The sequence below is a fragment of the Mastacembelus armatus genome, chromosome 5 (genome assembly GCF_900324485.2).
Source record: "Mastacembelus armatus chromosome 5, fMasArm1.2, whole genome shotgun sequence".
Lineage (NCBI taxonomy): Eukaryota > Metazoa > Chordata > Actinopteri > Synbranchiformes > Mastacembelidae > Mastacembelus > Mastacembelus armatus.
The window spans coordinates 25,104,752-25,131,746 of record NC_046637.1 but is presented as its reverse complement, the minus strand read 5'-3'; the positions used below and the strand labels follow the sequence as shown (position 1 = coordinate 25,131,746).

Sequence of the window (26,995 nt, the reverse complement as noted above, 5' to 3'; positions counted from 1 at the left end):
GTCCCCAGTTCCCTGTTCCCAGTCACCAGTCTCCTCTGCCCCCTATTCCCAGTCACCAGTCTCCTCTGTCCCCTGTTCCCAGCCTCCAGTCTCCTCTGTCCTCAGTTACCAGTCTCCCGTCTCCGCTGTCCCCTGTTCCCAGTCTCCAGTCTCCTCTGTCCCCTGTTCCCAGTCTCCAGTCTCCTCTGTCCCCTGTTCCCAGTCTCCAGTCTCCAGTCTCCTCTGTCCCCTGTTTCCAGTCTCCAGTCTCCTCTGTCCCCTGGTCCCAGTCTTCAGTCTCCTCTGTCCTTAGTTACCAGTATCCCGTCTCCGCTGTTCCCTGTTCCCAGTCTCCAGTCTCCTCTTTCCCCAGTTCCCAGTCTCCAGTCTCCTCTGTCCCCAGTTCCCGGGTCCCAGTCTCCAGTCTCCTCTGTCCCCAGTTACCAGTCTCCAGTCTCCGCTGTTCCCTGTTCCCAGTCTCCAGTCTCCTCTTTCCCCAGTTCCCAGTCTCCTCTTTCTCCAGTCCCCTTTGTCCCCAGTTCCCAGTCTCCAGTCTCCTCTGTTCCCTGTTCTCAGTCTCCAGTCTCTTCTGTTCCTTGTCTCCAGTCTCCTCTGTCCTCAGTTACCAGTATCCCGTCTCCGCTGTTCCCTGTTCCCAGTCTCCAGTCTCCTCTGTCCCCAGTTCCCCGTCTCCGGTCTCCTCTGTCCCCAGTTCCCGGGTCCCAGTCTCCAGTCTCCTCTGTCCCCAGTTCCCCGTATCCAGTCTCCTCTGTCCCCAGTTTCCAGTCTCCAGTCTCCTCCGCCTTCAGTTCCCAATCTCCAGTCTCCGCTGCCCCCAGTTCCCAGTTCCCGGTCTCCAGATTCCTCTGTCCCCAGTTCCCTGTTCCCCGTCTCCAGTCTCCTCTTTTCCCCAGTTCCCAGGTTCCGGTCTCCAGTTTCCTCGGTCCCCAGTTCCCAGTCTCCAATCTCCTCTATCCCCGGTTTCCTGTTTCCAGTCTTCAGTCTCCTCAGTCCCCAATTCCCTGTTCCCAGTCTCCTCTGTGCCCAGTCTCCAGTCTCCTCTGTTCTCAGTTCCCAGTCTCCAGTATCCTTCGTCCCCAGTTCCCAGTTCCCAGCCTCCAGTCTTCTCCGTCCCCAGTTTCCAGTATCCTGTCTCCTTTGTTCCCAGTACCCAGGCCCCGGTCTCCAGTTCCCAGCTCTCAGGCTCCAGTCTCCTCCGTCCCCAGTTCCCTGTTCCCGGTCTCCAGACTTCTTCCCCCAGTTCCCAGTCTCCTGTCTCCTCGGTTCCCAGGTCCCAGTCTCCAGTTTCCTCTGTTCCCAGCTCCCAGTTCCCAATCTCCAGTCACCTCTGTCCCCAGTACCCAGTTTCCAGTTTCCTCTGTCTTCGGTCTCTCGCCCCCTCTGGTCCCGGTCGCCAGCTCCCTCTCTCCTCGGTCCCCCGTCCTCGGGAGGGGGGTTCGGCCCCCAGGAGTTGGCCGTGGGGAGGGGGGTACTGTTGCAGTCCGGCCAGGCTTTTCCCCTGGCAATCATCCCAATCAGTCTCACCTGTCCCCTAGTTACTCACCTGCACCTCGTCCGCACTCCTCCTACTGTATATATGGACTTCCCTAATCCCTACTCTCTGTCCGATCTCCGTGGCACTCCCTTGGACACACCGTTCCAGGTTCCTCGTTTCACATGGTAGTTGTGAGTACAAAATAAATACCTTAAAAACATGTTCCTTGTTCCTGTTTCCCTTGGTGTCCGTCACACCCTTAGTATCTTAGTCCCAAGTTTCTAATTGTAATTAGCCTTGTCACCAGCAGGACCATAGGTTTACATAGTTCATTCAAAAGAGGTGTTTGTGCCATTGACTCTTGTCTTTTGTCTAGAGCAGTTTAACAGAGGTCGGTTTAATTGAAGTCAATGATGCAGTTAATGATGCAAGCTACAATAGCTTCCTCCATTTTGGATTCTATGTCTCAGAACTCAGCACTTTCAACAATACTTCCTGTTGGTCAATAGCAGGAATTTGTACATTGTGAAAATTTTGCATTGGAAAATTTGTGTATCTGAAGTCAGTTCCTTGCTTTAACTCTGTATTTTGGTATCATTCAGACCTTTTACTCACTCCAACTTGTTCAGAAGTTGCATGCCAGGGCTTTTAAACATTATTAAGAAAGAGTGAACGCAGTACTCCAACTCTCTCAACCTTCCCTCTTAACTGCAGAGTTAAGTTGAAACACTTGAATTGTCTTGCCCTTGCTTACGTAACTGAACTCCTGTACTCATAGGTCTGAGATGTGCAATCCTCTAACCAAACAGCTCTTTTTTCTTACAGTAGCTTCAGGTCTAAATGTTTTAGTGTCAGGGTTTTCTCTTTACCAAGTAGCCTTGGTAGCTTGTCCCTTTGTTTGTCTGAGACTGTGTGTCTTGGTTGTCTGTATATACAATTTCTTGAACTTAAACTTCCATGTGTATCATAAGACTTGTCTTCTTCATGTCCCTGTTTACCCATGTACTGTTCTTATGTATCTAATGACTGTAACAAAAAAACATAAAATAGTGAAAAACATGGAGGGATGAATAAATAAATAAATGTGGTTGCACCTGAGGACAGCTGTTTTTCACATGAAGAAGATTGTCTTATTAGTTTTAAAGTGTTCTATTGGGCAACATTGTGATTGGAGGAGACTTGTATTTCTTTCACAGTACAAAGATTGTGCATGAATAGGAGACTGTTATGTGCACTTGCCTAACCATAGTATCAGACCAAGTGTATGGGGGCAAAGAATGCAACATGGGAACATGGGATCCCTACTTTTTCTTACAGTTTCTTAGATTTTCTTAGACTCAAGACCTGATTAGAGGAAAAAGTTACATAACTCTGGAAAATAAAGAAATATTAATTAATAAATTAATTAAGAAAAAATACATCTTCCAATCAGTCCTGACTGTACTATTTCCTGCGATATAATTTTAATTTCCCATCATGTCCAGAATCCCATTGAACATGTGTTGTTAAACTGGGGTATTGCAAAAACCTGTGGAAAACTACAGTGCATAGTGCTATGGCTTACATTTGTGTCTCTAAATGCATGTCATCACCTGCCTTTAAGTTTAGGGAGAAATCCAGGTTCTGGTTATTCACACTGCCAGTCCTGACAGAGTGAAACAACTTTAAAAATATTAAAATTAAGCTATGTTCTTTTCCTAACCATAAGCAAGAATTTAACTGTAGGAAGGGGGCAATATATCCTGACAGAACCTCCTATTGCATGGGGAACCCTCTCGTCACACCTTTCTGATTGGGGGCCCTGAGACTGACCATTTCTGTAACTTTCTGACAATGATCTGACTTTCAAATCCACTTCATGCTGTGATTGGCCCACAGAGGCAAGAAAGCAACCAAGTATTACATTTCTCTCTCTAGCTCTCTTTGTCCATTTGTTACACTACTGTATTTGTCTCACTTTTCATATGAACAGCCGACTACAGCAATGTACTGTGAGTGTCTCCCTGGGGAGGGAGTGAAAATGAGTGCAGTTACCTCTATATTTAAGTCATGCTGTGGTGGCCACTCTCTGCAATGGCATCTTTGCTTTTCAGTGTGGCATCTGGATCAGCTATAGACACTTGTTTTCCAACACACGTTATAAACCACTTCTTTTCAATTTGAGTCAATAGTACTCAGCCATCCACCTAAACACCTTCCTCAAAATTTAAATTCTTAAACATGTTTGGTAAAGCAGGAGCACAAAATCAATTTGCATAGGAGACCCAAAAAATTTAGACAAACACCACAAGAAATGGTTGCACCCACAGTTAAGATTTATATCACACTTATTGTGATGTTGCTGGTTTCAGCTGCAATTTTCTGAGAATTTTCAAAAACGATTGATGGACTTGATGGACTGTAGTATTGCACACTACATGCTAAGGTCAAAAGGCTGGATAAGTGCTCTCCAACTGTGTGCATAAGTGCTTTCTGCTCTTTGTGCAGAGCTGTGTGTGTGTGTGTGTGTGTGTGCTTTAAGAGGTAAATGGAGACCTTTGATCCACACAGTAAAAGACTTCCATTGATCTTCTGGTGGGGAAACCATCCCGGTAACTTGAGCGAATGATGCAGAAAAAATGTGTTTTTATCACCAAAAATCTTGGTGTCTATACACCTGTATAGACAGCCACTGGCTCAAAAATATACCAAAAGACAAGTCACTCTATATCTACATACTTGTCCTCTCATTGTTTTCTTCACCTCCTGTAACTGAATCAATTCCCTCTCAGGTCTTGCCAATAATAAGCTAAAGACTGCTGAAAAGTTAAAATCAACAAACAAAAAGAGTTTGCATTACACAAGCCAGTCTGTGCTGCGCTGACAAGCAGCTACAGACATGATGAACACAGGGCCCAGGCATCTGTGTAAGCAACAATCCTCAAGATCTTTTGCTCTCTAAATACAACGTTAAATGAAACAGATAATATGTTTTATTCTTCTTCTGTCTCTTACAGGAAGAAAAACAAATCTGTTCGTGTTACAGTGCAATCTATTTGATACCTTTCTTGCCTGTAAATGCCAAAATCTCACCCATCATGTTTCTTAAGAAAATACTGGAAGAAGATGAACATAAACAAATAAGTTCTCATTTAAACCTTGCTATTGATTTGGAGGAGCAAAAAAATAAATGACTCAGACTGAGACTTGATTTAAAATTTGTCTCAGTTGCAGAGGAGAGACCTCCTGAGGGTGTTGCACAAGCTACTGATCCCTCATATTACTGAAAACCAGCAACAGTAACCTAATAAATGTGTCAGGCTGGCAATAGGTTTTATTCCTTAACATGCACCTGGGCAAATTAGAAAACTCTTCCTGAAATATCTTAGAATGCCTGAAAAGACAGAACTTCTTTTTTGTCTTTTTTTTTTTAGAAACTCTGAAGAGTGAAAGCAGTGGAGCATGGCTTATATAACCTACCTATTAACACAATGTTCAAAGACCCACACACAGGAGTGTTTTTGAACCAGTCAAATTAAACAGGCTGTATATTGGCAAGTACATGCACAGACCACATGTTCTACTGTAGCTTTGTGAGGACACTCATAATGTCTTCCCTAGGCTCTTACCCTAATATCAACCATCATAACTAGATGGTTAGTCCAACTCTTTCCCTCATTCTCACTTTAAAAAACACAACTGGACCTCACAAAGATACATAAGTACACCAATGCACAAACACTAGGAGCCAGAGACATATTATTGCCCAAAGAAACATGCAAACTTCGATATTATACTTCTACAAAATCACAAAAGCATAATGACATCCTGACATGTAGACACAGGCATATTGGCACACACACACACACACACACAGACAATTTTTATTCTCAGTGGTGAGAATCTGTAATTATCGCAATCTTCAGGGAGCCAAAGACTAAAGCAAACAAAAAAAAATTACTGTGAATAAGGAAGAGCTTAATTAATTTTGCTCTAGGGGATATGAGATGGGGAAGGGGGGGTAGATGAGAGGGGCTAACTACTGGTCAAATTTTGGTGTGTGTCTTAGAAAACCAGAGTAGTTTTCATTTTCCAGCTTACAGTGTGTCACAATGTACACCAGAGACCTGTTTAGCATTTTTGCAGTGATATTGGTCACTGTATCACACTGTCACTACGCCGTCACCTCAACCCTTTTAGTCAAAAGTTCTGCTGGATTCACGTGTTCATGTTCTACTGTTTTACTGCAGGTTGACACGGAACAAGAAATGTACAAACGTAGTTTTCTCTACACTTCTAAAATGAAAAACAGTGGTGAGCTATAATAATGAATAATGTCATGACATTTAACCACAGATTTGTGTGATTTAAAGAAGCGTTAAATCTACAGCCTTGCTAGTAGCAGTTTGAGACTATACTGGGCTTTAGGGTAACATAAAAATAATTAAAAAATCTGAGTGCTAATATGCTCACAGTATAAAAATAAAATAATGCCACTTCTTGAGAGTGAGGTTGTGCTGGAGGGCCTCCAGAAGAGCACTCCACCAACGAGGCCTGTGGCAAAGAATAGCTCCTCATTGATTCACTCTTAGCAAAAGCTTGACTGAGAGCTGCAAAAACTCACCAGTGATCAACACAGAGGAATAAAGTCGTTTGGACTGAGGGAGTTTACATTTTGAACATACATATTTGCATATCAAGCTGTCTTTAAACAAAGAATATTTTAATATATAAAATACACTTTCACTTGTCCTTTCAGAACTCAGGAACTATTTCTCTTTCCAAGGACAATATCATTTACCTCACATCAGCCTGGCCACACTCAACTTGGACATAATGAAGCCCTCATTCACAAGTTCTGCCTTTAAATAAGTCTTAGGTCCACATTTTACCGCCTGTAGTTTGTCTACAAGGAAAATCAGCCTGTCACTTAATCAGCTTAGGCCTAAATTTTATCTTCACATGCCAGAACACTCCTTTCTAAAGTGCCATTTTACATAAGTATACACTCCATACCTTACTTCAGTACTGTGCCATAGAAAATTGTCCAAGGGTACATTATCCTTCAGCCTGGTGGGATTTTCTGACAGACTGGAAGTGATTTATTGAGTTAGAACCTAACATATGCCTCCCACTGTATCTTATCTTGCAACAAAATGTGACTGCTGCCTTTACTCTGTCTACAGAAATGATTCTACATCCTGGCACTCATCAGTTATTAATTATTAAAGTTAGCAGATGACATGCCCTTGTGGGCTGCACCATTAACAGTGATGTGTCCATGCACCCACTTCACAACACAGGGTGCTGTCAGCACCTGCAGCTCAATTCATGTGAAGGGTTTCAGGTGGTAATTAACTTCCAGCAGAAGCCTGTGCTCTTGTGCCTGAAGAACAATAGGCCTGCTAGAGGAGCAGGCTGACTCAATCACATACTAATCATGTTCCTGTGGACTACAGCATGACCCCATCCAACTCAGAGTGAGAACCATCATCTGCTTAATCAAGAAAAGGAAATTATCTCTGTGGTAATAAGAAACTGAATTTTATACAGTTATGATTGGTCCAGTTTAAAGGACTAGAATTCACTGCACTACAGAAATTAATTTCTCATGAGCATTTCCTTTACTGATGCTGTCTACCAGTAAGGACCAGCATGACTCCAAATAGCATAAGGGTGAGATAGGACTGACACGCCTTCTACATATAGACAACCATCTGCTGCAAGAAATCTCCAGATGGGACATGTGCATTGGATGAAGATTTCTCAAAACTGCAGAAGCTTCATCACAAGAACTGGCAGTTTTTCTGCCCAATTCCCCAAAGACTGAATTTCTCACCATCCCAAAGAACCATCTGGACACAGCTGGTAGCAAACTTATTAGTGTACACCCAGCTGCGCATTTACATTGTGCTGTATATGGGGTTCTGGATGCCTGTGTAAACAAATGCAAATGTATCTTAACATGTAGTCATTTCTGATCTCTTTTATTCTATTTATAGACACTTGCAACAAGTAGACACAGTCCATTCTGTATGCTGCTCTGAATTGCTTTCCAGCTGCAGCAGTGTTCAGATTTGTCTCATTGCCAGGCTCGCAGCTACAGGTCACCTAATCCATTTTGTATAAAATGGTGATCAAGAATAAAAGAAGGCAGAGCATTTACCATTCTGGTGACTTTTACTGATTGTCAGGCCACAAACTGCACAGTGCAGCCCAGCCAATATGAGGCAGGAAAACAAAAGCACCAGCGGCGTGTCCTTTAGGGAGTCTATTGAACGTGGTGCTTATCGGCTGCCATTAAAACCGACCAAAAACAAGGGTTTGAATTGTGAATGAAAACTGCCTGCTGCTGATGAGAACTGCATGCTGAAGTTAAAATGTCACAACAGGTAGTTGTGGCAACCTAGTTTTATGGACATTTATGCTTACAAATATTAGCAAACTTCTGAAGAAGCTTAGCTAACAAATTCTCTGTGAGGTTACAGTACAGTGGAGTCCACTTTTATCAGCCGATCTTTGTGAGATGACAGACAGGTCTGAGTGCTGTCAGGTCGGACTCTGTATTTGTTGAAAACTGTTATACTCAGGATGATATAATAGTCACGCCGTGCAGTCAAAACTTGTTCAAACCCACAGAAGTTAACTTTAAATTCTAGGGGAGTTTTAAAAGTGTCAAAGATACCAAATGTCAGCGCAATTCGGGGGTTTTGTGTGGAAAAAGATGCACAAAAAATAATAAGGGTGCATTCATAAAACATGGCATCTTGGGTTTGAATATTTCACTCAGCATTTGAGAATTATTCACTCTATTGAAGTGTGGCAACACACACTGCCTGAGTGCAGATAAAGGTAATAAATTCAGAGGAGGTTAAGGGTAAAATAAAGCGTGTAAGAAGTACTGAGGATGCGTGAGCCAGAGCCAGAAAAGGAAAACAGGACACACAAAATCTTAAAAAATACAAGCAGAGCTGAAGGGCATATATAATTTCAGGCCAGTTGCAGATGCCCTGCAGTGTCAGTGTTAAACACCTACTGAGTTGTAGCCTTTGTTTAGTGCAGGAGGTCCTTTTTTATTCACCAACTCATTTCAGCCCAGTATTCCTAGGAACCAGATTACTGAATAATTCTGCACCTCATGATTTGTGCTTAGGGCCAATGTTCAGTGCCAGTGCAGAGAGTACTCTGCTTTATATGAAGCATGATAGAAATTATCCAACTTTCATGTAGGCCACTGTAAGCAAACAAACCTGTGATTCTACTAACTGTAACTAAATATTTTAGTTCCCACTCCCTAACAATGCCTCAAACATATTTGTATTTTATTTTCCTCAGCCTTTATCATATAGGATTCACCATATGCTGATATTCCAGAAAATGATATGATGCTGATATTCCTCATCTCAAAAGACAGTGGACATAGTCTAGGGTTTTGTACAGTCATCCAAGACTGGTGGTGTTCCTCTCTGGTGATGCATTTAGCTCTTGATACCTTGTTGACCTTATTTTCCTTTCCCTTTTCTTATCCCCTTTTGATTGTCTTGGTGGTGCAGTGTCTGCACAGCATAACAGAAGTATACCAATTACTATAGGTAGAGGGGGAAAGGCTTTGTTAGTGTCTTTAACTCATGTTTGCTTTCTCTTAGATTAATCAGCCAATCAACAGTTACAGTTGGGGGTTTAGATTAAATTAACTTAGAGTTGTGGTTATATAGGTAACTGTGATATATGGCTTAAGAAGTATCCTACATGATAATAACGTTAAAACACGTACTACTTCAGCTTAACTGTGCTTCTGCTCATTTCAATTGAGAGTTGCCTGATTAAAAAGTTCATGATGAGGCTCAGTGACTGGGACAACAGTTCATCCTGCATCTGTCTTGTTAAGGATATACTGTATTTATATATACTTTTATTAGCACTTCCTTCTTAAGGGTGACTGAGTGGTAATTAGCACTGGGCTCTAATTGATAGTGGTGTTTCCTGCTCTGTTTACCTGAATTATTTTCTTTCCTTATTGCTCCTCATGTCACATGCAATTACTGTTACTCAGCCACAAATGACATTACAGTAAATTATAACATGTATAGTCACTTTTCAGGACTTGTCTTTTCAGCCGTACAAAAGAATGTCACCACCAGATTTTTGTATTTTTCCTGGCTGCTTTCTTCAGACCTGTGCTTGAATTATCAATTATCCCTTTCCATTCCTTGGCCATTTTAATGAATATATTGTCAAAACATATTTAAAAGTTATGGGAATTAACAAAAATGCACTGCTTTCTGTGTTGGTTAATACCCTTCTACGCTCAGAACATGCAGCAATGCACTACCCTGACAGTGATCTTCAATAGGCTTATTAAAAAAGAGAAGCCATGGGTATCAGAAGCATCATAAATGTCTGCAATGTGAGCCATAATGGAGAGTGGGGCTGTCAAACACTACCACAACAGGACATGTATAGTCAGGCAGGTTGCAGTGTCAGAACTGACACATTCATGAATTGCTTTCTTCGGTCTGCCTTTACAGTGGTGTGCTCTGCTACATCTATTTGACATTAACTCTCCAAAAAATTGATTTAGGAGTAGCAGGTAAAAAGGAGGGTTTCTCTGACAATTCTGGTGACAGATTCCTGGATGCGAAGCTAAACATGCCTCTCTGACAAAATAAGATTATTGTTGGTTAAAGAAGATACAGTGGATTTCAGAATTATAGTTATGAGTCGTCTGCTTCACTGTATTATTCATGAGACAAACAGAACATTTTGATGGGTTTGGAGATAAGGCATGTTTCTTCCACACCACCAGCTCTGTAACCTTTTAAAACCGAACATGAGCACAACCATCCAAACATACAACAATGTGCAGTGAAGCAAGACCTCTCTAACACAATTACTGACTTCAATAACTCTGGCGAAGGGAAAAGTGAAACACCATTTCATTGCCGTGAGGACAGAGAGCAGACACAGACACAGATCATCCACCTCCTCAGTTGCCCACTGTTAATTCTACAAAGCCACACCCAGTTGAGACTTCATTTGACTTTAGCTACCAGAGAGTCAGTGCTATTAATCAAATAGAAGAGGAAAAAGAGTGAGCCGCCAGAAAAGCAAGGAAATGAACTGAAATGTCTCCTACAGTTTCTTTGTTCTGATTCTGCCTGTGAATGAGCGACTGAGCATCAATTGCACATCAAATGGAGTGCACCCTGCATCATAAGACAATACTGTGATATCGTTCATACCTGGAAATAAAGGCCGTTAGACAGATATGTGGTAATTAGGGGTAGTGGTACTTGATTGATGTAACATATTATTCAGTGTTGTGGTTAATACTGCATTTCCTTCTGAAGTATTTTTATCTGCCTGAGCAGAAGCTGTCAAAGCAAACATCTGTAAATGTAATTTAAAAAAAACAACCCAGATGAGCTTGTCAGTGTGTTCAAAGAGGGACACATTAAACAGACTTGACAAATTGCATTACATGTGTTTTCTCTGACTCCTTTCTCTCTTCTTTTATACCCACAAACACAGAAAGTGAAATGGGGAAAAATGTCCTTTTCCCTCTTTTCTGCTGTTGGGAGTAAATGACACCTCAGGCAATTAGCATCGTAATAGTGGCAGCCAATCCCTAAAATGCTTTGTTTGCCATCAACGCTTCTCAGTCCTCTAATTCGTTTTGGAGGAAAATCAATGTTGTTTGCCAAAATAACTGTCTCCAAATGTTTGAACAGGCTGGGCTTACTGCAGAACTACTGTGTTCTGTTGCCTTCCCATCAATTGGTTAATTCCCAACAGATGACTGTAAAGTTCAGAGTGCACCTGATAAAACAGCTAATCCTCAACAGCATTCCTGAATGTGTTAATTTAATGAAGAAAATCTCATCTGTCAATTTGACTGATAGCTCCAATTGAATCCGCAATGACCGAAAAACTGTTCTTGGACAGATGGCACACCTTGGAGTGAGTCAGCAATGATCAATTGCTGCCTGCAGGAAGAGGAAATGGAGTTTTGCTCAGATATATTAGACACAAGGGTATCAATACTGGATGAGCTCTCATCCAGACAACAAACACTCTATTCACACCAAAGCAGCAGCGCAGGGAAAAAAAACCTGTTATCTGTTTGCTGATGATGGGTGTGCAGGGGTTATCCGACCTGCTCACAACCAGAATGAACACAACAGTCTGGCCATGTTGATACTGACAATGTGAAAAGTCTCATTCTTCATTTCAATGAGACAACTTCACTGGCACAGTGGGGCTCCCAATGCAGGGTCACCCAGCAAAGAAGCTGAACCTGGCTCAACTTTTATAATTTAAGATCACCTGACATCACATAGCACTTGCAAATATGTGCAAGTGCACATTCCTGGTAGATGATTTTGGAACTGTAGATGTGCTTCAATCATGGAGAATCATGGGAAAAAATGATGCCACCAGTTTGTAAAATTATGTGGACAGTGTGTTGGTGTCTGCTTAGCTCTTACACTCCTGCATCATACAGTATATCTTCTTCTCAACAGCACATCCACCTCCACATAGCACCTCGTTTTTTCTTCATAGTTCAATTTTCAGTCTGAACACGTGCTTACAGTATTACAGCTACTCTAAGTATGTGTGTATTCAGACAGCAGTTCTGTGTATCCCATACTGTGGTCTGCCAGGGCTGTGTATTCAAAAATCAATGCAAGCGATATGACTGCACACAGTCATTACTCGCTGAACGTCAATGTAGAACATACGTTAGATGATCAGGTCATATACAGTAAACTATTAACTATTAGGTCCCCAATATAAAAAGTAAGAATTTTTAATGAAGAAATGTGATAGCCCTGTTACACAATCATACAAGAACCAGCAATAAGCAGATATCAGTATGCAGTTAATCATCATCTACATTATGTTAGCTACATACTGCTGGGACTTGGGTCAGTTTCTGTGTTTATTGAGTAAAGCACATGAGGTTAGTAGCTTTAAATGAGTTTACAGTGAATTCCTATGGGGAATTGGGGTAAATGAATAAAACTCCAGGGCATGAAAACAAACTAAACTGAGCAATGAGACAGAAAACTCTTATTATCCTAGTTCTTTTTCCAGATCATATGTTATCATGCTTCCTTTAATTATTTTTTTCACTTTCATACATTTTATTACTTTGGTTTTAATACTTTGCTTCCAAAAACCATGAAACCACCAAAAAAACCACCATAAGGCTGAAAGCTATATTATGTAAATGGTTAGTCCTCTCTATCTGTTGGATAATGTGCAAAACTATACAAGTGACATGTTTTCATCCTTCTCTACTCATAATGTAATGAGGTGTTTAATATAGACTGATTTTTGATTTATTGTCATGGTGCATAAGCCAATCTGAATATCCAGTTGCCTAATAAACAATCTGCCAGGAATATGTTCCAGAATAAAAGCAATGCAACAGGCAGTTCTGACATATAATGCATTTCGGCATCTGCCTTCAACTGCTTATGCATTTAGATTATACCTTTACATTGTTTCAAGCAATGTAATAGCAAGTGTGTGGCAACTAGCTTCAGATTTATTGTGCTCAAGTGGGACAAGAAGCAATACAACATTTGAAACTGTGGTGCAGCTTCTAAAACAGCCAGCAAAGACGTTATTTAAATAAACCTGGTTGAACATGACCTTTGCAAACCTGTCAAAAGACCTTTGATTGTGCTGTGTCAGATTTACAACAGACGTGGAATATGCTTTGCTCTGATTAATGTTTTTGAGCAGAGTAGCTGTGAAACGTTTGACACAATATAGTGAGAAAGTAAATTAAGAAAGGAAACTTTAACCTCTAGCACTGTAGTGTTGATATACAGCAAGGCCAACACTTTCCTCCTCACAACATGAGAATGCCTAATCATAGCTGGGATATAATTATATTATTACAATGTCGTAATGCAAAATAAACTTTTTAACATTCATCATGCTCACTTTGCTACTACACGTGTACTTGGGCCAATTGGAAACTGAAGAAAATTGAGCTAAACAGTTTTCTGTCTGTGCCTCACCATGCTCACTCTCACAGCAGTGAGGCAATAAAAGAAATATGAAAACTCCATCTGTGGATTGGGCCTTGCTAATGGCCTGTATCAGTATCAGTTCATCAAGAGGTGTTTTTGCCAAATTGTATTATATTACAATAATGGAATTATTATTATAAACTGCTTTGCATAAGATAGTGGCATTTGGTTTGGAATAATGTCATCCACAAAGCATTGTTGCTATTAGAGCGGTTCCTGGATCAAGCTGGTGATGTTCCTGCAAGGCAAAGCTCTCTTTGGTGAGCAAATTTCCATGGAGCTTGGCACCACTCAACCATCCGTTTCACTTCACCTAGCCCCTCAAACAGGGGCTGCCCTGGGCATTACAGCTGTCACTTCTCATCACAGCTTCAAAGACTTCTGTGTTATCTGTAAAGCAAGAGCTGGGGGGGATACTGGAAAATATTTCTTCCCTCTTTCCTTCCTTCCATTTCTTTTTTTCTTTATAGAGACTCTGGAGTAGTTTATTTGCACTTCAAAGATTAAAAGGGCTTTAACTAATTTATGAAACAATCAAGTGGAAGCAACAGCACTGACAGTCTTGTTCTCATCCACTCCTGGAGGTTAAGCTAGTGGACTGTGATTGTCACAAATAGTTATGCTGTTGTTTGACAAGACAAAACTGATGTGTCTTCAGATGTTTTTGTCCCTGTCTAACTGATTCACTGATCTCTACCTCCATTATTTAATGCTGCTGAGCCTCACCAGCTTCTAGTGCTCACAACTAACATAACGCACTTTACAATGAAGCTTTACAACTTGATTTTTTAAACAATGGCTCCCTGGCAGTTATTTGAATGATGAGTATCTCTCCTATTAGAGCCCCACACATACCTGTGTCTGTGGGAAACGCCAAAGCTTCACAGGCCTGTAGTTCCTAGTTACATCTGCTAACATATGAGAGAGAGGCAGCTGCAGCTGTACTAATACCTTAAAGAGAGACAGACAGAACTTGAGGTGAGAAAGATTTTAGGTGCTCATGTGGAAAAAGGGCCTCTAGTAGTAATTACAGTCATTACTCCCATCCTGTCATATTTATTTTCTTTTCTGTCTCAAAGGAAAGTTACTTCTGCAGTACAGTTATTCCCACAATAGATTTTACTCCTGTGTGCAATGCACCAAGGCACCAGCACTGGACCCAGTGGTTTAATCTGAAACAGCTCATAGCCCGAGCTGAGGCTCACAGGCCTAATGTATTAGGCTGTGTGTGTGTTTTGTGCACGTGTGTGTGAATGCTTGTGTTAGCAGACAGAAATCTGTTTGTGGATGGGATGCCACTGGAGAGACTTGATTTATCACTCTGCGTTAGAGGAAAGTAAAGAAGCAGAAAGCGAGGTGATATGACAGCTTTATCAGTCCACTGTTCCAGGCCTCCATTAGCACATGGTGCCTGGGGAGGGAAACACAGATGGATGCTTGTGTGTGAACTGGGGAATGAATCCTTACCAGTGGGGTAGTATTGTCCATATATTGTTGCTCTTATTTCATTCTAGTTTGCGTCTTTATAACTTACGTCTTTGTTTTATATTTGTACTTCCTCTACTACAGGATGTCTGGTAAAAATAAGAAGTAAGAGTGTGTCCTGTGTTAATGTTATTTTTCCAGAGGATTGGGACTGGGTTGTACCCAGCCTGATAATCAGACTGAACTGCCATTTTTTGTTATTTTTGTCTTCAATATATTCAGCCTGACACACTCTTCACTTGATTTTGTGTTGACACAAAAGCTGCTGTAGCATTTGCTAGAAAAGCAAACTTCACATGCTTCACTCAAACAAATATATTGATTTGAGGCCTGTTTATGTTTCATGGGTGAAGTTAGGTTAGCTAGCCATCTATCCCATCTATCCCAACTACCAAAGTCCTGATTAATAAATTGTTTGACCAAAAGGAGGAAAGAGGTTTGGAGTAATTCTATAATCAGGCCAAATATTAGTGGACTAGTTATACTGAGTTTAAATTTAAAGGTGCAGTGTGTAAAATGTAAAGATTCAATGTCTAGTGGTGAGATTGCATCTGAGCACCCCTCACACACCCCATCCCCCAACACAAGTTTATGGCACGGATCTTCAAGGCTTTGTTTTTATGCTATGCCATCTCAAGATTGGTGGCGTCATTTGATCACCCCGGCATGATCTGCGACTCCTAAAGGTTAAGGAACTGCTGTAAGTGCTTCCTGAAGAGGTACAGTTACCCTTAGAATTGATCAATTAAAAGCCTGGGGCAACTAGTACTTGTGAACTGCATTTTGCTCTATAATTATCCATAGTCACTGACTCCAAATTACTCTCAGTCACTTTGGTAACACACGTCTCAAAGCATACGAACATCATAAAGTTCACCATCATCTGCACTTTAAATCTTGCATCTGCAAAGTAATGAAACCACAAAAGCAGCCAGTAATGTAAAATCCAGGGTTCACAAAGATGAAAACTCAATTCTCTTAAACAGAACAAAATGTCACTTTTTCCAGAGGAGCCAAAAATACACCAGAGCCTTATCGCACAAAAATGCCACCCAGAGAACATTGCCAACTGGAGCTGCTACAGCTTTTTTCTAATGGCACATGTTCATGTGCATCCTGCATAGGCTAGATAGGCAATGTTGAGGCACAATGGAGCACACCTCCTGGGTTTGAAAATCTGGTAGCCATAAGAATAGAAAAAGATGTGTGGTTTTATGACAGGTGTCCTCAGGGGGGAAATTGAGAGAGTTGATGAGAAACAGAAAACAGGGATAAGAGAGTATAAAGAAACAGACACACCTGGCTCACAGAGAGCTAAAAAAAAGTTACATTTTCAGATCTGCTGGAGAAATGAATGAAAATCTCCACACCCCAACTGCTTGAGCAAGACACTGAGACACATATAGAAAAAAAATTGGCCATGCGGTTACTGTTTCGACCGTAGGGCCAGACTCTTACAGTAGCTAGTCTGCAGTGTACCCTCTAAGAATACATAAATCAATAGGGTTAAACTGGGAAGAAAGCCAGTAGAATCCATTATTGTGACTGGTGTAAGTGGATCTCAAGTTAAAATAAGGTCTGAGAGGTTGAAAGGGCAAAGAAGACATGACCTAGTGCTGGCTGAAATGATGGCTATAAGAAGTAAAATGATCATTGACTGGTGGGATGACACTCAGAAAATAAGACACATATATCATGTATGGAGTAAGCTGTAGTAGAGGTTCCCACTGTTGAACCATTTTTTGTATGTGCATAATCAGTGTAAATCCCACACATGTGCTTATTAAATATTAAAGCTTTGGTTCTGATGCATCTTCTTTTTTAAAATTTCTCTCCATAAACATTGCTCATGGTGATGTGATCTGCTTTTCTCTTTCTCTGACCACATGATCTCAAGCACATCTCAGACACATTTGGCAACACTACAGAGCAAGGCTGAGGCATGGCTTACGGCCATATTTGCAGACTCTGCTTCTGTTGTGGCTTCTGAGCATTTCACAATTATCTGAGCAGCCCAAAATTTAGCAGGCACAATATGTGATAGTTGCTTGTATTATTGCATAATTTCACAGCAGAAGGTGAGAATGTTTACTGAGAACTGAATGTTGAAACATTTCACTTCATTGCACATAACCTGCTCTGGTGGTTTTCCCATCCCATACTCACTGGTCTGTGCAGCAAAGTTTAGATTGTCTGGTGCTTACTAGAAATTGTTTTGAATTTACATAAACATATGTAACAATGATATTTATTATTTAGCATCTGCAAAAAGACACACTGGTATTCGTCTGTGACATAACATTGGAGTTTAATGCCACAGACATACCATCCAAACTGCAAGTCACACATTTTTTATTATTGAGGTTCTCTCCTTCAGCACATTCAATTTGAAATAAAATCATGGTTTCAACATTGAAGTGCCAAGTCACAGCTTTAATTTTAGTATGGTTACATGGAAAGATCTCTGTGTGAGATGTAGCCCTTCAACACATTCTGCCAAAACTGCATGGGTTCAAATGTAATCGGACACTTGGCTGATAAATGCTTCTTTGGCAGCTTTGTGTTGCTGCAACAGTTCACATAGAAAAAGCTCATTAGTTGTTTCAGAGCTGAGAATTAGCACTTGAGGTTTAAGTGTGGAGCTGCCTTTTGATCGAAAGAGTAAAGAGGTGACCATGCAAGTAAAGAAGATCATAAGGATGCTGGAAAAAGCAAAAGGACATCAGAAGTAGGTAGTTTGCCAAAATCAGTTGCGTACATTCTAAAAAAAACAGGAGGACAAGTCATCTCCGTAGTGAAAACTCCCCTTCACTGCACAGCAAATCAAGAACGCTCTACAGGAGTTTCACTTGTAAGACAAGACCACAAAATTCAAACTCCTGGAGAGACTCAAAAACAGAAAGGGCTAGTTCTAAAAACATATACAAACAACCATTAAACTTTTATACTCATTAAATTAAAATCAACCTCAGTCAAAATAATGGAAATAGAAAAGTGTGAAAATAAAGAAACAGCTCAGCTGGACAGTGATCACAGACATGCAGCCAAAGGATGAAGAGGTGGAACATCCTCAACTGCTGTGAATCCGCAAATGCTTATGAGATGCACTGTATATAGTTACATCAAATAGAGTCAGAAAGACTGTTTTAGACACCTAACAGTCATATTTGGGCTAGGATTTTAGACCAGAATAGGAATAATAACTGTATATAAAATCAAACATATATGTTGGTTTTGTCTTCTGAGTTTTTGAGATACCTATCTCAAAAACATGCCAAATCCAGTGGAAGCAGTGATCAACTTGTGCCCAAAACAAACAAACAAACAAACGCGTTGATGAATTACATTTGACATTTGAAGCAGGGTTTCATTAGAGCTATGTTCTATCAAAGGAATAATGCAAATTCAAGAGAGGTCTAAATAGCCAGGACAATGTATCTGCTAAAAATGTGGTTGGTGAGTTTTCCAGAAGTCATTATACTTTGATGATCACAAACAAAACACCATTCACCTCTATCATAATGGGGTTGTGGCAGAACTTCCAAAACCAATCTCCATGCAAACTAACCCTTAAAATAAAGCAAAATAAACGTGCCGTTTTGTATAGTTTGTAAACATAAAGCATTATATCCCATCTCAAAGGCTCCTGTGGTTGCAGATAGCCTAGAGCAGCTGTCACTTCATCCACTGAGGCCTGCGGCCAAGTGTTAGAGGCAGGTAGGCTGTGGTGTCGAGCTTTGTTTGTCATGGTACCCAACTGGGAATCCTGCCTCTGCACACATGCATGTATTCACATTCCCAAGTAATTTCCCTCCATTTTGCTACTCTGCTCTAACAATCTACTCTGACATTCAGGGAATAGCGAAACAGTAAAAGGCCAAGCAGACTCAAACACACCTTCTCCTCGCCTCCACCAACATGTGTCTTTGTGCTTTTAGTCTCCACTTTACTCTCCTCCTTCCTTCTTTCATCCTTGTAGTAGTAATTACCATCATTGCATTCCCTTTCTTCACTGGTCCTCAATATCATAGTGCTCCACATCTGTACCTGTCTCTACACTATAAAATATTTGTGTCTACATAATGTAACACAACAATGATGCCCTGTGTTGATAATGGTTGCAGTACATAATTCAGTATGTAACAATCACATGTGAATGTGCATTACCCTAGCCAACAATTAATGAATATTTCTGTTCCTTTAAAGTGGAATAGTTTGCATAAGCAAATTGTTAGTGTGAAAAAACTACAATCATATAGTAGATTGTAGCAGTTTGAAGGTCATAGAAAAGCAGGCGTGCAGTTTAAATGTTTGTGCAAGGAAAAACGGTGGTGAATAACAATAATCCCCCTCTGGCTCCTTGTCTATCATCACTGTACCCCAGAGTGAGCCATTTAACCCCCATCTGCTGCAGTGGAGCTGCTCTGTGGGCACTGGCTGTAAACTGTGGTGTTTATGGTCAGCTCCAGGATGCTTGTGCAGTTGCAGGGATCGCCTTGAGAGAAACAATGTGTGTGTGTGTGTGTGTGTGTGTGTGTGTGTGTGTGTGTGTGTGTGTGTGTGTGTGCGTGCGTGTGCACAGTTAAACTACCCTGAATATATAAGGGCAGTAAAACACATTTTGATTAGGTCCAGCCAAGGTTTTCTTCATAAATGTCTGTTTTTACTGAGGTTTTCTACTGAGGATTTGAGGTTGCTGCTTGAACTTGCCTAGATTTAGTAGGCAAGTTGAGCTTTTTATGTCTTTTTAACATGTGAGATGATTGTGTTTTTTTATCTCACTGTTTTTTAAATTTTATCCCTACATTAAGTTATATTGTTTTCCTTTCCATAGTTGGTTGATTGTGTGTATCATTCTTTTAGGCATATCTTGATGACAAGCTCTTTTGTATAAAATACTTTAGGGTTATAAATGGTTTTGGGAAGTTTCAAACCAAAATACTGGACAAAAATTGGGATCTAATACTCCTTCCACCCAGCATTATTTTTCTTTTTTAATTTTTACATAGAATTTCTTAATGCAGAACTAAAAACGTCAAGGTCATGGTGTTTCTAGAGGGAACACCAAGGGATTACCAAAGGAACCATGAGAATTGTGTGACAACTCATTTACTAGATGTTTCACTTTGTAAAACTTTGACCTGATGCTGATGATCCATCAAAGTCAAAGGATCAGCAGTCAGAACTGATTCAGACCTCTTTTTCTGAGTCTAAACAAAAATAGATTGCTGTAAGCTTTGTATGGTTGAATATGGCAGAACATTTTTCCACCCTATCAGCAAACCTGAAATTGACTGGCAAATTTGCTATTCTCTCTTTTTTTTTTTATTGCAAGTGCAGCAAAACCTAAGGAGCCTTTGCACAATTAATTTCTCACTTGCACAAACATTTTGTTTGAAATCATCCTAGAACAGTACAGCAGCAGCATGCTAAATTAGCTCATGGGATATTTGGATACTTCCACTACTTTCTATGGTAATATAATAAGCCACATTTCTGTCTCACAGTGAGGAGCTGTTGACTCTTAATGCAGGAAAATGGTTTTGTCTGTCTTTGTTTCTGAGACACACACACATGCACGCACAGACACACACATACATACGCTAGGCTAACTGATGAGCCTTTCAGCAACCCATCAAAGTAATTATGGCACACAAACAGAAATACACTTTCACACTAATATCATATTCATAAAACCAGGTGTATGCAAGGTTCTGTAGAACCCCGATTTGCACTCCATACAGGACACAATAAAACTAGAGATGGATATAGACACACCCTTAATCAACTGTTTGCATATAAATCTGTTTGCTGTTTCAGTTTAATTTAAATTTAAAAAAACAAGAAACAGATTTTCACCAAATACATACAGCTTGTTGCACTGGCAAGCTGTTTTGTGACTAAGGATAGAAATCATACTATAGTATCTTTAATTCATAAAACACAAATCTATAAAATAGAGTGGCAGTGACTTGTCCATCATCGAGGCTTTATGACAAAAGACAAAAATGGAAGAACAAATGAATAAAATGGTGTTTGAGAACACAAAAAGCACATTGAATAAAAAAAACAATGCAATTGTGCACATACATGTAATAAATCGTTGATGAATACTGTATGGGCTTGTTTCAGACATTAGTGTAGAGAGACTAGAAGACTGCAACTGGCTAAAAACTGAAAATAATAATATTGCATATGATATGTCTCTCACTTACAAATGAAGTCTGCATTAGGTTTTCACAGCATATTGAAATATGAAGGAGCAAAGTAAAATATGTGCAGCTAGTATAGCCACTTCACTGTTTTAAATAAATAATAATTAAATAATTTCTATATAAATGTAAATGACGGGAGAATTTTAATCTCTTTAATAAAGTACGCATTGGAGGCCTGTGGCAAGAGAGCAGTGTAAAATCTGAAGCAATCATCAATCATAAAAGAGCAGAGTGCCTTTGATGTTCAGATGAAACAAATGTTTTATTTGGCGGAAGCGCTCTGTTTTTCTGTTTCTCTCTCACACACACACACACACACACACACACACACACCCTGAATTAGTTGCATTATCATTTTAAGAACAAGTCTATGCTTGCGTCAGGTTATAAACAAAAAACTTCTACATTAAAAAAACATATTTTAATTTGGCAACACTGTCTGGATGGTATGGAGGTTTGATAAAATATCAGTGCAGGGTTTTTCACACACAAAGATGAACTAACACAGGCACCAAGGAGTGACGTTACTTGTGGCTCAGTAATATTTTTTCAGGGCCCAGAACCTCTAAATGTAATAATTTGTTATAAGGATATTATATTTTTCAGCTTTGTCATCTGCCATGAGAAATGTCTGTTATTCTAATCCTGGTTATGAGGTTATCTTGTGTTGTGGAGGCAGGAGGAACATTTATGTTGTAAAGTTATGATAAAGTTAAAAATATAAACTCAAACATTCTCAATTATGAAAGGTCAGAGAATGTAGAATCAATTAAGGTGAGCTCAAGTGCTTCAATCTTACAAATGGTCCATATGAAATGAATAGCTGTTCAATTGTTTCACACTTCAGCTCCAGAGTGAATGAAACGGTAATCGATGTTGCCAAGGAAGCCGATGCCACTCAGACATTTACAGGCCAAAGACCCACCACTCGACTTTTTAAGAGCTGAAAACTTTAAAACTACAACAGTAGAAAACATTGTTCATTTGTTTCCTATAGCTTTGTGATAGTAGAGAGCTTACACAGGTATATAGTAACATACAGCAGTGTTCTGCTTTCAGACTGTTAATGACAAGAGGATTTTCAAATATTCACCAATTTTACAAACACAGGAGACCACATGGTCTGTCTATGGACAGTTTTAACCTATTTTTTTAACATTATTGTTTTCTGAACTCACACACTTGATTCGTCTAGACCAGGAGACGACACAACAACAGAATGCCTTTGTGTGTTGCACACGAAGCAAAGCAAGATGTCTGCCTTTGGTATATTAAAAACATCAACAAAATACATTCAGTCCATATGATAACAAGACCCAGCAGCTGGATGTTTTGGGAAGTAGGAAATACAATTTTTGGGTGCAGGGACAATAAATCAGACTTTGAATTGTGTTTTCAAATCCAGGCATACCTATCTTGCCTGCAGCATTGCAGATACAGTTTACTAAAAATAAACTGAACCGGTACTTCTAGGTAGCATTTCTTTGCCAATTTCAAACATTGCAAATTTCCAACTGTATTGGCTACCATGAGCTAACAATTTAATAGGATTGCATAAAGACTATGCATCCTCAGAGAGTAGCTTAAAATTAGTCTTACATGAAAATAAATTAAAACAATTCTACACAAGACTTGACCTACAGTCTACAGATCACTAATGACACTTTAGTGTGAACATAAAGAGTAGGAGGTGACATTTCTCCTCTAAATGAAACAGAATCTTTGAATTTATCCTGATTCACTTTTGTAGGTTCTGTCTTTTTTAGGCATTTTCCACTCTCCATGATAACATTTGCTTTACTTTAGCCTAATAAGAACCCTAACCCTTAAAAACCACCAGTTTAACAAGTAATGTTAAGTTTGGTGGTGGTAGGTTATTTTAATGTTATTAAGGTTATTTTAACTTTTTTAACAAAAAGTTAAACTTAAACTTAAGTTTAAGTTATATACACTTATATATATATGTCCTAAAATATGTCCTTAGAAATAGTTTATCTTAGCTTAACTTTTTGACTTAAACTTTAACTAAAACTTAAGTTTAAGTTTAAAAAGTAAAAACTTAAACTTAAACTTAAGTTTAAGTTTAACTTCAAGTTTAAGTTTAAGTCAAAAAGTTAAGCTAAGATAAACTATTTCTAAGGACATATTTTAGGACATATATATAAGTGTGTGCCTTTACATCAGGGTTACAAACTGGGGCTATGGCAATGTTGGGTCATGGCCCTAAATCATGACAACATGACAACATTTCAAAGGCTTCGCAACAAAACCAAACTGTTGACTACCTTTAGTTGATAAAAAAATAATTTAGCATCAACGTTACTTAAATAATTTTTTTTTTTTAAAAATCAAAGTTTTTTCCTCCCAAAGAATTTACCATGACTAATGACTAAACAATAGCCTCATTCACATTGCTAATCTACCATCGTTGGTTAGAGGGGGGTCATGGACGGATGTCATCCATCCAGCCATCCATAGTTTTCCCCTCCAGAGTGAATGTGTTCAGTACCACCCTGTCACCTCAGTAATGGTGGTGGTTCTTGAAAGCGCAACACATAAATCAGCTGTCGGATTCATCTATATGCACAAACACGTTCTGTGTGCTTGTGTTTGTGTGGCTTTGCATTTGTTTCCTTTGTGCTCGAGTGGCCTCAAAGGGAAACTGTAAATAGCACAGTGCAGTAATTAAAGACTGACAAGAATCTGACACATTCATTACTAGTCGGTGTTGATTACTCTGTGCCTTACATCCAATTCATTCTCATGATTGAATACAGGACAGAATACAAAAACTAATAAGTAGCTGTACAATCAGTCAAGATGAAGGTCCCTGCTGTCATTGTGACTTCGGGTTCAATAAAAGCCACAATGTCAAGACACTATTTTTGTGTCATTCTTGTGTGTAGCCATTTAGATCGGCTTAACCAGAAAAAAAAAAGGAAATATGTATATATTTTTTCATTTTGAGTTTTCTACTGAATATCCTTTATTGCCTTCTCCTTCTTCACTTCTACTGCAGTGCTTATTTTCCTCTATTTCCAAGAGACTTGTGTATCATGAGACATGCAATTATAGGCTGTTTGTTTTGAGAGGCCTTATTGTCAGTAGTGTTTCTGTCTCCCTGTATGTCCTCATGTCTCAAACAAGCAGCCAATGGTCATTGATGTCACCTTTTTTCTTCCCCCTTCTCTCTCTTGTTACCTTCAGGAGCCTGTTTTCCATAATGAAGGCCACAATGGCTGCTGCCTAATTAAACTAGCGCCGATTTCAGAAAGATTAAAGCCATTACAATTAACCATGAAAAATGAGCAGAATACGAGACAAGACTAAAAGACACATTTATGAATTTGTGTGCCATTTAACCAGGATTTATGAAATCAATTCATGTAATGTACACATCTCAGAATGTGTGTGTGTGTCTGTCTGTGTACTGTGTGTGTGTGCATGAGTGTATGCTTACGGCCTGAGAGAAAGCAGGATTATTTCAAGCAACCAAAACTTATGGGACTTTTCCACTACCAGTACTCGACTCATTTTTTTGGTTTTCCATTAGGGGAGAGTTCCTGGTAGCAGGTACTTTTTTAGTACCTGTTAGGCAGAGGTTCCAAACGAGCCAAGCCAATACTAAAATGTGCTATCAACAGACTGTGGGCCACTGATTGGCCAGGGAGTGACGCCACTGGAAGAGTCACGAGCACAGTGTCTGATACAAGAATCAAACCCTCCCTTTTTAAAAAGCAGCACTAGCGACCGTCTTTCCATTGTTATCGTCCTCAGCGAGGCAAATGGCTAACACCACTCGCAAAACAACACCATGGTCCTACTATTAGGTGCAGACGTTTCTGTGCTTTGTGGCATCACAGCAGCTTCGTTTCAGGCATAGTACAACAATGGAAAAAGTGCATTAGATTTGTGATTTTTATTATTTTTATATGCCCTGTACTTAATGTTACAGTATAATGTATTTAAAAACAGGTTGTTCCCAAAGATTCGACCTCACACACTTCCAACACGTGTTCCGTCACATTGTGTGCAGGTAGAAAGCAAAGCAGAGAACTGGTTGAGAAAGAAGAAAAGGTTCTAAAATCTTCTGCTACTGGCTCAGCACAACTTGGACAAATGTCTTGACATTTTCAAGCAATGGAAAATGACTCACTCTTCATTACCGCAGAAACATGAAAACAAACTCTGCTGGGTAGCATATCTACCAGGGCCATGCATCACTTTGTGTGTGTGTGCTCAGCAGGCCCCTGTGTATTTCATGCTGCTCCTCCACCCCAGTGACTTCCCCAAAGAGGATAAAACAAAGCTGCTGCACATCCTATCCACTGATCCACTGGATCACCGGTTTTAGTTCAAGTTCACATAAACTGTATGAATGAATGTAATGACACTGGTTATTACCTGCCAGAGTCTGAGTTCAGATTTTGCCTAATATCCACCAAAACTACATAAGAGGAGAACTGGACATGCAGTATCTGATTACACCTGCCTCTTTTCATTCTACCGCTACCGACACTAATTGCATCCTAGAATAATAAGACATTCAAAGTTGAGCTTTAGAGTTGTACTGCTTTGGTGTGTGTTTTGGTTTGCCCCAAATGCACATTAAACTGTGAAAAGCGCGAATGCAGAACTTTTTCAAGTTTTGGCCCCCACCACAGGGAGAGCTTTACTTTGCACACTTGAAGGGAAAGATAAAAAGGATAAAATTTGGCAAGCAGTTGTTTTATCTCACAGCTGCAGTGACTCAAATTAAAAATGAACAATTTGGCAAGAGTTCTGTTTCCTTTTCTAACCATGCCCTTCAGTTCAGAAAGAAATGGTCAGATATTAAACTTGTAATAACATTATTAAGGTCTGTGCTCTTAACATAAAGGCTTAGGACACACTTATATTTGCACTGCTAAATTTCCCTTAAGTAAGCAACAGAAATAGTCCATGTACTAAGGGGAAAACACATATACACACACACACAGCCTCTCAGAAAATGTTCTTCATGGCTTTTCTGTGCAAGACACATTTTGTCCAAAGTAAATAATGATTCATTATGGATTTTAAAAGTTCTGCCACTTCTTAAGCCACATCAACCATTTAAAATGCCACTGCATAGTCTAAAAATGCTGTATCAGCACATAAAAGTTGACGTTTTGGTGATACAGTGCATGGTTTTGACACAGGACTGCAGATGCAGATTGTGTAGCTGAGATGTTACAGGTGCATTAAAATGTGAATACTGACTTCTCTGCAAGCTTCTGTTCCCTGTGATTACCCATAAACCCATTCTTCTAGCCCTAAAATAAAAATGCAAAACAAGTATCTTAGTCATAGCATCTTTTTTCGGGCTGCTTTCCCCTATGTTAATGAAATTATGCTGCTAAATGGAGTAATTAATATGTAATTAATAAAATGTGTCAATGAGTAAATCAGAAACAATGAGACTGTTCCCCTTTGCTCCAAAATCAGCTCAGGATACGCAGGATAAGTTTGGAAGTGTGGATGAGGTCAACATCAATGTCAACCAATCCTCAGCATTTCATTCATTTCATAGTTGAATGTTATTGAGAGGGAATATTTGAGTAGTGTCCTCCACTGTAACATATTCAGACCTAAAACCCCAAAAATCTCACTGAATGCTGAACATTTAAAGGACTACACATGAATTACACAGACGCTCCGCAGACTCTTGATGATGGTTGATAGATGTGCTGATGTGAGAGCACGAGCTGAGGAGACGAGCAGTAATTTAGGTCATTTTGTGCCGAATTTAACCCTTTTCTTTAATGACAATAATT

At 39.8% G+C, this 26,995-nt stretch overlaps 1 protein-coding gene across 4 annotated transcripts in view; it reads right to left on the bottom strand.

The window, feature by feature from the left end:
• The window catches only part of cpne5b (copine Vb), a 108,229-nt gene that overhangs the window by 37,437 nt on the left and 43,797 nt on the right, over positions 1-26,995 (bottom strand). The gene's annotated exons all lie outside the window — the stretch shown is intronic.